This window comes from Octopus bimaculoides, chromosome 14 (assembly GCF_046866305.1).
Source record: "Octopus bimaculoides isolate indiv1 chromosome 14, ASM4686630v1, whole genome shotgun sequence".
Classification (NCBI taxonomy): Eukaryota; Metazoa; Mollusca; class Cephalopoda; order Octopoda; family Octopodidae; genus Octopus; species Octopus bimaculoides.
The window spans coordinates 693,714-705,752 of NC_142941.1; the positions used below are offsets into that span (position 1 = coordinate 693,714).

Below are 12,039 nucleotides of genomic sequence, written 5' to 3' on the forward strand. Positions count from 1 at the left end.
TTTATAAAGTTTCACAGAATTATTATCATTAACATCACCATGATAGTTGGATGGGTCTTCTCCCACACAGCATCCTTTGGTGATGGCCTACTTGAGATTCTATATTCTAGAGGTTTTTTTCTTACTTCTTCCCAAACTTCCTCTTCTGCAGCTTCCTTCCACTTGGATTGCCTGTTATTTCTTTCTCCAACTGACATCCTCTGTACACATTATATCTGTACCAACTGCCTTCTCTCTTCTGCACTACATCTCATCTCTCTGATACCTGCTTTGTCTCTCAACTCATTTGTGATTCCTCATTTACCCACATTGCCATTCCATATGCAGTGATGCATGCTGGCCTCACTTCAGTTTATCTATTACTCATCTTCTACATTCAAAGCTCACCTTTTCTCTACTATACAATTGAAATATTAATCTTGACAATGGAAATTCATTAAGATTCAAACAGACAGAAAGAAAGATTATTTAAAAAATGGAAACTGTTTCAGATATACTGTGGAAATAACTCAGTGTGGAAATATTTATTGTGTAGTCAGTCAGGCATCACTGATGTCACACTTGATGAACATCATAACAAACCAAGTGAAAGCAGTGTGAAACAGAATACTTCTCTCACAAGTCACAGAAATCTGGTGCAAGAAGTTACGGGCTATGCCCTTGTTTCTCTGATTAAATTTTAAAATATTCTTTAAATATAAAACTGAGAAAAAAATTATAATTTTCATAGATTCCAGTAAAAATTGATTGAAACTTTAATGTTTGACCGCTGAAATCTTCAAGTTTTTTTCATTGTCTCTCTGTTTATTTTCTCTTATTCTTTTCTGTTGAAGAGCGTAGGCTCAAAACGTATGAGACTTTTTCATTTTCCCAAGCATCAAACTTATACACCTGCTTGTTGTTCACCTGTCTTTGGCTTTTGTTTTTCTATAAATTTCAACTGTACATATATATATATATATATATGACTGTATTGAGCTAACTATTGGATGTTGTTATACACCACTGATCCCAATGCACTTCCTCATATTATAGCTTTCAAATGATGTCACTCCACTGGCTGGGTGAGCAAGCCAACAGTCCCCCTAAAGAAAACGATGGCAGTTGGTAGCATGGTTCCCCATTTACAGTTGAGTGAACTGGGCAACACGAAAGGAATTGTTTTACTCAAGAAAACAATGTACCTCTGGTGTCTGGAAACAAAAACCAGCATCTTGTAATCATGAGTACAACACTGAAACCACGGGGCCTTGCAACACCCCTACGAGTACTGACATTAGAAAGGGTATCCAGTTATAGAAACCAAGCCAAAACAGACTATGGAACCTGGTGCAGCCCCTGGCCTTGTCACACATGGAAACCCTTGCCAGAATGGAAAAGGGACGTTGAATGTTGATGATGATGATGATGATTATGATATATATATATGTCCTTCCGTTTTTCAAGAGTAGACCACTGAATGCAGTTGGACACGCACTGGCCGAACCTGGAACGACACCAGTTGACAACGTCTCCACTTGTCACCATTCACCGATCAGAAACGGGAAGTTCAGAGTCGTCATCAGAATTTACAACTTATAAGACAGTAGGATAACTCTTCAGAATAAATATGCAATGCTCTTTCTTTTCCTTCTTCTTTATGCAATTCTTTGTGTCAGAACACAGGTGCACACACACATACATAATACATATATGTATGCGAGTATATATATATATATGTACATATATATATATATATATATATATATATATCTATATATATATACACACACACACACATACACATACATGTGTATGATGTGTATGTGCGCGCGCGCGCGTATGCGTGCTTGTAGGCGCAGACGGTCCAGTCTGGAACATCAACAACAAGTTTAGAGTAGCAAAGATTCGACAGTTTCACTAGCAATTTCTCTGTTCCTGAAAAGCGAAAACCCCAGCCTACAAGAAAGCTTTAATGCTTAAAGCACATCGGCGCCTGCAATTTGAAGCTTGACCCTTGTGCTTTAGTTATCTCCCCTTAACTGTTATGTAATCCAAGCTGTCTGCCAGGGCTTACGTAATAACCCAGAACAACGTGACACAGATAAGCACTGACTGGAGTCTCCTCGTTTTTACTTTGCACAACTTGTTTCTCTCTCACTATTTACCAACGAGAGCTGACCTAATATTCCGTGTCAATACTAGCATTTTAAAGACTGCTGCCAGCCGCACATTCTTCACAATTAACACACTTTCTATAATGATAATTAAAATATAAGTATTGATGATTAAATTTGCTTTTATGCAATCAATCATTCTTAATTTTATATATTAAGTTATTGAGAAATTGTTATAAGTTTATACACAGATAACCACCGGTACAGACACACACACATACAAACATTTGCACACACACGCACACACACACGCACGCAGGCACGCACACACGCACCTACGAATATCACACACACACACACACGGACGCGCGCGCGCACGCACACATGAATACATATATTCGTGTGCGTGCGTGCGTGTGTGTGTGTGTGTGTGTGTGTGTGTGTGTGTGAGTGTGTAGATGGAATTTGGGCAGAAAATTGTTTCAAAATATGTATGGCAATATATGACTTAGCCCCTTTTCCTGTCGCAATTCTTGGTGAAGCTGGTTTTGAGGCTGCTGACGGGGATAAGGGCCCCAAGTACCGATTGCAGTCATGTGGGGTTAAGCATTTCCTTTGGCAACCACGAACTTTTCTGGTTCAGGCCAATTGTTTTCCATCTTGAGTTGATCAAACCTTGTGGAATGGAATTTAGTAGATGGAAACTGTGTGGAAGCTTGTCAAGGTGACTGAATGTGTGATTGAGTGGTGAACTTCATCTCTTACTCAATTCAACATATCAGCTGGGCTTCGGGTACCTTTTGTCGTGTCTACCCTGTCATTTGTTTTCAGGCCAGATCTGAGCGTAATTTTGTCCTTTCCTCCCATAAGTCTTCAAAACTCAGAAAAGGTCTCCAAAACATTATACTTCCTCCTGTAAGTCTTATAAAAAAATTTGTCCTGCTCCTTATCCAATGAAGGTTAAGCTATTGGAAGGACCCATCTGGCATGATGATCAATGTTAAGGGTGAAAAAGAGTCGGAATGAAGGATCTAGATAAAGGGTCTAGATGCATGAATTAGAAATCTCAGGGCTTCAGAGATTCCATTGCTACTCTGAAAAGTTAAAATTAAGTCCTTGGAGCAATGTCATTAATTAACGACCAATTAATTATTGATGACATTCCAGCAGTGGACATCTCATCCTATTTATGTATTTGCATCAAGTGATGCCAATCTGTAATTGTGGAGGGAACATGTGGAAGGGGTAGGCCCAGGAAGACATGGGACGAGACGGTGAGAAAGGATCAACAGATGTTGGGACTCACAGAGGGGACTGACGCTCTTGGCAGTTTGTTGTGCTTGAGAAAAGTGTGCTTTCTCATTTAGCCTCAGGTCAGCCCTATTGAGCAGATCCTTGTTCAAAAGTATTCCAGCTGTGACCATCTCATCTTATTCAGACTAAGGTCTGAGATCTTCCTACATTGCAAGGTGCACAAGGTAGCAAGTTTTTTTCTACAGTTGTCAATCTGCTGTAGTTTTCTCCTTCTCTTGCCCGTTTGGTGATCTTCCTGGAATATTTGGAACAAGTTGTTCTGGATCCAGACCATTCTTCATTTTTCTTCTTCTCCTACTTTTCACATTATTACAGTCTTTGTATCCCAAATGGATGACAGCTTCTACTGATGCAGCAACCCATTAGTTCGCAGTGACTGCAACTTCCTTTGAAGAAAAATGTTTTCATTTATGATTTCTCTCTTGCCAAGTGACTTTGAAAATCTTCTGTAAGCATTGTTGATGGAATGTGTCCAGCCTGTTGGCCACTTTTAATGTTATTTTCCAGGTTACTGCCAGACATGATTATAGCAATGTAAAACCAAACCTTTGATGCTTGTTACTTTTCCAGATACAATATGTCACAATATCGCTCTTGCCAAGTTTGTTGTTTGTGTCATTTTCACAAAGCCTTTCCATTTCCCTCTGCTCCACCCCGGTAGGGTTTCCACTGGTTATTTTCTTCATTACAAACACTACTGACAGCAGGAAGAGAAGACAAAAGACGTTGCAGCCTTGAAGGATGGCAATAAGGATGCTTCAGTTTCCAGTATGGCTCATATTTGTTCTCACTCTGTCACTAGAGTCATCATAAAGCTTTTTGAAAATGGTAGTCACCATTGGTTTCAACAGTCACTCATAATGATCTTCAATGGAAGCTGTCATAAGGATATGCTTACATCTCTCTCTCTCTCTCTCTCTACTTGTTTTCCTCACATTCACCAGTATATATAAGTGATAAAGGTGGTTTTGAGTAATTTCAACTCCTATTTCTAGCAATGCTGGTACTTTCTTTGTACCCTTCATTATAATCATAAACATAATTATAAATACACACACACACACACCTGAGTCAGCACATAAAGGTGAAACAAGGTGGGGAAAAATAGATCACAGCTGTCTGATGAACACAAACGTGAAGCTTCGAGGAGCAATTTTTTGTGATGTTTTTGCAGCTTTAATGATAAAGTATATATACATTATATATACATTATATATATATATATATATATATATATATATATATGATGGATTCTTTCGTTGTGAACAACAGTAAAATAAAGTGTAATCCTGTTCTGTGGACCAGAATGTGTCTCTTGAGGTCTGCTGTTTCTTTGCAAACCTTTTGGCAAATGGAACAAGTTGAGGACTCAGCTTGCTCAAGTGCTTATGGATGATTTACTGTGTTTTCTTGGGTGGACAGCAAGGACTGCTTTGCTTCATGCCACAAAGCCACAACAACAGGTAAGGTTTCCGTTTAGAGGAGCAGTGTTCTGCCAGCATGATGCTTGCATGAAGTTGGTTTTGATGCTGGAGTCTACTTTGCTCAGCTCTTTGAACTGAGGAGAAGCAGGACTGGCACCAGGTCCTGCATTCTGATGCTTTGTTTTCCCAACAAGAAAAGGGAATGCTGCATCGCCTCAGGTTGTCTTTTAGTTTGTTTTTGAAGCGCAAGAGTGGCCTTCCAACTGACCTTCCTGTTGATAATTGGCCAAAGAGAAGTTGCTTTGGAATTCTGATATCACTCATACATGAGAGCTGACCTGACCATCTAAGCTGTATTTTGATGAGAATGGCTTCCACACCTGATATATTGCATTTTTGTTATGAATATGGTCAGTTGGCTTTATGTTGGAGATATATAGTATTTGTTACACAAGTTTCTGTGATTGATAATTGGTAATGGTAAATTATGAATACAATTTACCAGGAACGTTCTCTCATAGTGTATGCATCATCAGACGGAGTCAAAATGCAAATCACAAAGTTGCAAGCATCATAAAAATGTCTTAGGGATACAAGATAACAAGTGGGAGTGGGGAAAGTGGGTGAGGTTGGCTAGAAAGGCAAATGTACATAGTGACATAAAAAATAAATATGAGCGAAAACAATTGCGTTGATAGGAAAATTATAGTCTCCACTCAGAATGTGTGCTTGAAGATGTGTTCAATAGTATTTATAATTTGCTGTCATCAATTATTGATTATCAATCGCTGAAACATGTGTAACAGATGTGAAACAAAGAAATACGAAATTCATACTTCATCTTTTTCTCTCATAAAAGATGATATATATATATATATATATATATATATATATATACACACACACATATATATATGAGAGAGAAATACTACAGACATATAGACAGACCAACATATATAGACATGGAAAGTCTTGTTCCAATCTTGTTGGCAGAACAGCATCTGCTGCTGTGACTAGAAACCCCACATGTGATACACAGTACTGGCTGCAGTGATTACACTTAGAGGCACAGTTTGCCATCAATTTTGCTTTTTCACCATCACCAAACCCCAGCCCCTTCTCTTGTATAGTTCCAGTCTCCAGTAAGAGCAATAACCAGCAATGTACCCTGACTTTTTAATGCTCATGTGAAGAGACGTCATGTCTCTTGCAGACATCTTTGAAAGGAAGATGAGGTCTTTGCCCTTGTTTTTGGTTCTGAAGGCCAGTTTCCCATGCAACAGAACTTTCAGGATCCATCTATTTAACATGTCATGTACATATTGCTGTAAGATGTAGAGGTTGGGTGTCTGGGCATAAGTCACAACCTCATTGTTGGTGACTGAGTCCAGAATCCTTTTCATATTGCAGAGGCAGAAGGTTTTCACATGTTGCATTTGTCTGCTGTAAACGTCCCAGGCCTCACTACTGTAAAACCCAGAGCAAGCTCTGTAAACAGCAACCTTTATGTGCACCATTAGCTTTCTATTCTCTCAGCATGGCAAGGCTGATGAGATGGGGGTGGGGTTTGACTAAAGGGGGTCCAGGGCCATCCCTCACTATAAAGAGAAGGATAGGTGAAAGGAACTTCTATATTCCAATGACCAAATTTCTAAGGAATTGGAGAAGCTATTCCAAATATGGAATCAAGTATCTTTGAAATAAACCTAGCAAAGACAAAAGTTTTAGTTAAAAGCAAAAAAAGACAGGACTTTTGTCCTCAGGAAGGTGACCATGCTCAATATGCAGAAAAGGAGGAAGTAAGCGGGGAATTTTGTACTGTGAACCCAATATAAAGTATGGTTGTAGAAGGGTTGCAGTGAGATCACAGTCAGGTTGACAGAGAAGAAAGGCTTTGTATGTAACAGATGCCCTTGAGTCTTCAGCAGAAAGAGGACTCATGAAATAAATCCTTGTAAATGCATGGAAGGCTCCCTCGAAGTTGTTGACAGCTTCTGTTAACAGATGACCTAATCAGTAGTATACAGGGCAGCTGTTGTGAAAGCATAATAACCAGAGTAAGAAGGAAGTGGACCAAGTTCAGAGAGCTATTTACCTTTACTGGCAACAGGGGAAATTCTCTCAAAGTAAAGGACAAATTGCATGACGTGTATGAAGTGTAAAGTTGCATGGTAGCTTAAAATAGGCGTTGAATGTAGAGAATGTGTGAATGTTGAAAAGAAATGGGGTATCAAGCACTCCTGGATGCGTAATGTTTGTATACATGACATAGTACAAATGAGTTGAGAGTGACGCCGGGTGTAAGAAGAATCACATACAGCATGAAAAAGAGAAAACTTATGTTGGTACGGAGATATGATGCGTATGGAAGATAACAGTTGGGTAAAGAAATAGATTCCCGGTAAGTCATTGCACATTCCATTTTGAGTGATGGACACAGTCTACTACACAGTCAGCTAAATTTTATTGAACCAAATCTTAACATTTCTCTACATCTTCATGCACATTGCAAGGGCAGTAGAAGTGTAAATTTCTTGCATTAGAGGGACATCTCAACAAGTATTCCATAGACGTAGTTGTTTATCTCTAGTTGAACCATAATTGAGCAGATGGACAATCAGTGCCATTCCACTGTGACCAACTTCCAATAACATTTTATTTTACTACTCAATCAAATTGATGAAGGAAATGTTCTCGTTAAACTAACCACAAACTTATTTCACTAGTGTAGTAGTGCTGCTGCTGCTGCTGCTGCTGCTGCTGCTGCTGCTGCTGCTGATGATGATGATGATGATGACAAGCAGTTGTGATAATATATTGATTTAGAAGGCCCAATGAAAGTTGTGTGGTTGTCTCAGCTGTGGTCAACGAAGAGGGGCTGCTGTTGTTTATGTCTTGGAAAGCCATTCTCCATCAGGTGAAGCTGTCGAACAAGTCATAGAAAATCTTTCTTAAACATTCAATCTAGCTTGAACCCTAATAATTCAGTCGCTCTACCCAAACTATTTTCTCCATTGTTGTCAACAACCCTCCTGCTTTAAGTATTATTAACATAATGTTAACCACACGTTTTTGTAGTTAACTTTACACACCTCTCTCGCCTCCTCCTCAATTATTTTTTTTCATGAGATTGGTCTTTTTTTATCATATTTATTTATTTATTATAGAAAAGGTGTGTGGTGCATAATGCATGGTGTGTGGCGTCTGGTAGTGGCGTATTGCCAGATATTATAGGGGCGTCAGTTGTGGCTTTCACCATTACAACAAGGTTGGAGATGTGAACTAACAGGGTGGGGGTGGGGGGTCTATCTATAGTTACTTGACTAGCTAGAAATAGCAGCCTAGTTTCCTTCAAATTACACCTTACTGTCTTATAAAAGGGAAGGGGCATATTAGATATAATGTCATCCTAGATAGAAGTAAAAAGATTGGATAGGCATGGGAGAAATGCCTATAAACAGTTACCTGGGGCTAAACGACAAGTTGTGTGGTTACAAGTCTTCTGTTTCTTTCCAAGTTTTGTCAAAGGAAGAAAGATGACAGCTCTGGCCATTTTGAAGACTCTTGAGAGGAAGAAACTACAATTCCTGAGTTATTCTTTAACTAGGGACCAGGACTGAATGCTTTCAGTAGAAATATAAACTCTGCTAAATGATCCAGGTGTTAAGTTCACCAGCTGAGAAAAACTAGCATCATCAGAGATTCCTCACAGTTTCTATTTACCCAGTTCACTCCCAAAGCTTCTCAACATGAAGCTAAGGTAAAAAACATTTTCTGGGTTTTTTTTTTTCTACAAGGGGATTGAACCTAGAAGCACATAATTGTAAAACTATCTTCTTAACAACACAATAACATTGCCATCAATAAAGTCAACAGCAATGGAAGGAGATCATTGAAATAATAGAGACTAGAGATATTCCTGTATGTCAGAACTGGTGTAGGCATTGGTGTGTGGTAATGAAGTTTACTTCATAGTCCCAAAGTTCTGATTTCAATATTACTGCATGGCACCTTGGACAAGTGTCTTTTACCTTAGACTTGAGCTGACCGATGTCTTGTGAGTTGAATTTAGTGGACAAAACCGTACAGAAGCTCATCATTTATATCAATCAATCTATCTCTGTATGTGTCTGTCTTTATAATTTGTCTATTTATCCATACTGCCATACATACATACACACACACACACACACATATATATATATATATATATATATATATATATATGTGTGTGTGACGTGAAAAACAAATACATCTAAATTGGAATACATCTTACAGTATAAATGCCTCACTAAATAATCTCCCCTTACCTGAATGTCCACTTTTTATATTCAGTATTCTTGACCAAGTTGGTACCCCAATAGTCCAGTGATTGACATCAATGAAAGAACTAAAAGCGAAATCTGAGAACAATTTAGACCCATGGCAGGATTACAGCATCCATGCATCTTACATTGACATCTATGATGAGTGTTTGTCTACTAATTCAGTGATGAAAGCTGTTGTGAAAATAAGAGACATGCTACTCTAATCAATGGTCAGAGCTATTTCTTTAAAATTATTGGCATCTCATCTTTTTCCAATATGGCTTTGACTGTTGCAGCAATTTTTTGCCAAAGCATTCAATTAGCTTCTACTGTTATATCCAATCGACTATTTTAGATTTAAATAATTAACTGAGGCCTGTAAGTTTATATGTCTGTAGAGATTAGTCTGTCATTGGATTCCAGAAACAGAACTAAAGAATTTAACTTGGGAATCTGGACATATGGTATTGTAACACTGTTATTTCATGACATCTCATGAAGTGTTTCACTGGTCCACAATATAGATTATGGCAGAGAAAAATGTTGCGAAACAATAAATATCTATTTTACTTGACCAGCAAATAGTCGTCATCATGGTTGTCGTCGTTGTCATCAACAACACTTTACATCCATTTTACCATGACTACATGATTTGAACAGGTGTCTTGCAGTACAGCATCCTCCACATCATTTGATGCAGTCTCTTCATGTCTTTACATCTTTCTGATCTTTTTCTTCCACACGCTCCTTCAACATAGATCATTTCTTTGCCCAACTTTTATCTTCTATAACAATTATATGTTTGTACCAACACAGTCTACTCTCCACAACTGATTTCTCTAAGATCCAGTTTTTGTTCTCAAAGCCTTTATATGCCTCCATTCATGCACATCAATATTACACATCCACTGAAGCATGCTCGTCTCGTCTTGTGTCTTGCCACCTTTCACACATCATCTACTTTCAATGTCCATCTTTCTTTATGCTATAGCATCACACTTCATACACCTGCACCATATAATCTGCCCTTCCCTCATGGAGAGAGAGAGAGAGAGAGAGAGGGAGAGAGAGAGAGAGAGAGAGAGAGAGGGAGAGAGAGAGAGAGAGAGAGAGAGGGAGGGAGAGAGAGAGAGAGAGAGAATCTCTTTGTTACCCTCAGAATTAATATCTTCTTCAACATCCTTCCCCTTCTCATCTTTATTTACACCATTCTCCTTCAACAACAGCTGGATGTCAATGTGGTAACCAACATCACAAACCCATAGCTAATGGTTTCGTGTACTCTATCTTGTCTGGCTGACTTGCTACCTCAAATGGCTTGAAAGGAATTATCGACATTGGCTAAGTGATTTGATTACCACAGATTCACATGTTACATTCTAAACATCTATTACATTCTACATGTTACATTCTACACACATTACCTTCTACATACATTACCTTCTACATACATTACATTCTATATGCATCTGTTAAGGAGAATTGCAGCACTTTTATATTTTTGAATAATAAAATGTAAGCAAGCACTGTGTGTGTGTGTGTGTGTGTGTGTGTGTGTGTGTGTGTGTGTGTGTGTGTGTGTGTGTGTGTGTGTGTGTGTGTGTGTGTGTGTGTGTGTGTGTGTGTGTGTGTGTGTGTGTGTGTGTGTGTGTGTGTGTGTGTGTGTGTGTGTGTGTGTGTGTGTGTGTGTGTGTGTGTGTGTGTGTGTGTGTGTGTGTGTGTGTGTGTGTGTGTGTGTGTGTGTGTTAGAGGAAGATGTTCTAAAAGTATAATAGCTACAGTCAGAACAGGACAGAGAAAGTTCAGGGCTATTACGTCTGTTGGTAATGAACTCTCTCTCTCTCAGAGTGAAAGGTAAATTGTATGATGTTTGTGTATGAACACCAATGCAACATGGTAATGAGACACAGGTCCTGAATGCAGAGAACGAATATGTGAAGACTAGAAAGGAATGACTCTAGTATGCTCTTTTGGATGAACAATGTCAGTATACATGTACGACAAAGTGTTAATGTGTTGAGAGAAAGATTAGGCAAAAGAGGAATCAGATGTACTGTAGAAGAGAGAAGACTATGATGGTTGGATCATGTGCTGTGTATGAATGAGGAGAGCTGCATAAAGAAGTGCTGATTGCTTAAAGCGGAGTTGAGCCTCACAGAGGACTGAGATGATTAATGGTTCACAGTGTTTGAAAAGAGTCATCCATCACAGCAAGTGAACCCCTAAAATCATTTTGCTTATGCCTATACATGTGGAGTCTTGCACTCAATCTGCCTACACCAAGCATTTCCCACATCTTACAGGCATCCGTCCCTCCATCACTCTTCTAACTATGGCATTACTTAGCTGCTGCAATCATTTGAGAGCAGAATCAGCACATATTTCATACTCCTTTTCCGCTACCAGTCATCTGCTTCTTTCCTTGAAAGCGCTTTCTTTCAAACTCCATTTCTCATTCTCTTTATCATCCCTTCACACATTTTCCATGGATCACTTCTTTCTGTGCCTTTCAGTGACTTCTTTTTTCCTCACTGAGCTACATCTTAGGTCTGCCATACTTCATTTTAACACCGTTTCATATCTGCCATCAATTCCCTACCACCTGCGTCCTTCCACTCATTACAGCCACTCTCATCTACCTCTGAACCTCCATCTCTGCTACTGTTCATCTTCCTTCCCTCTCCCTCCACCCTCTGAACTATCCATACATATATCACACTGCTGCTCTTCACTCCTCCTGTGCTGCTACTTGTCCCCTCCTCCTTCCTGAGCCACTTCTACCTCTCCCTCACATACTGATATTAACCTTCAACAACACCTCCATCCATATTCCTCACTCACTACATCCACATCTTACCATTTGTCACTCTCCTCTAACATCTTATGAAAATATATTAT

At 39.0% G+C, this 12,039-nt stretch overlaps 1 long non-coding RNA gene across 31 annotated transcripts in view; it reads right to left on the reverse strand.

Annotated features, from left to right (window-relative positions):
* LOC106870471 (uncharacterized) overlaps positions 1-12,039 on the reverse strand; it is a 71,443-nt gene that overhangs the window by 24,527 nt on the left and 34,877 nt on the right. The gene's annotated exons all lie outside the window — the stretch shown is intronic.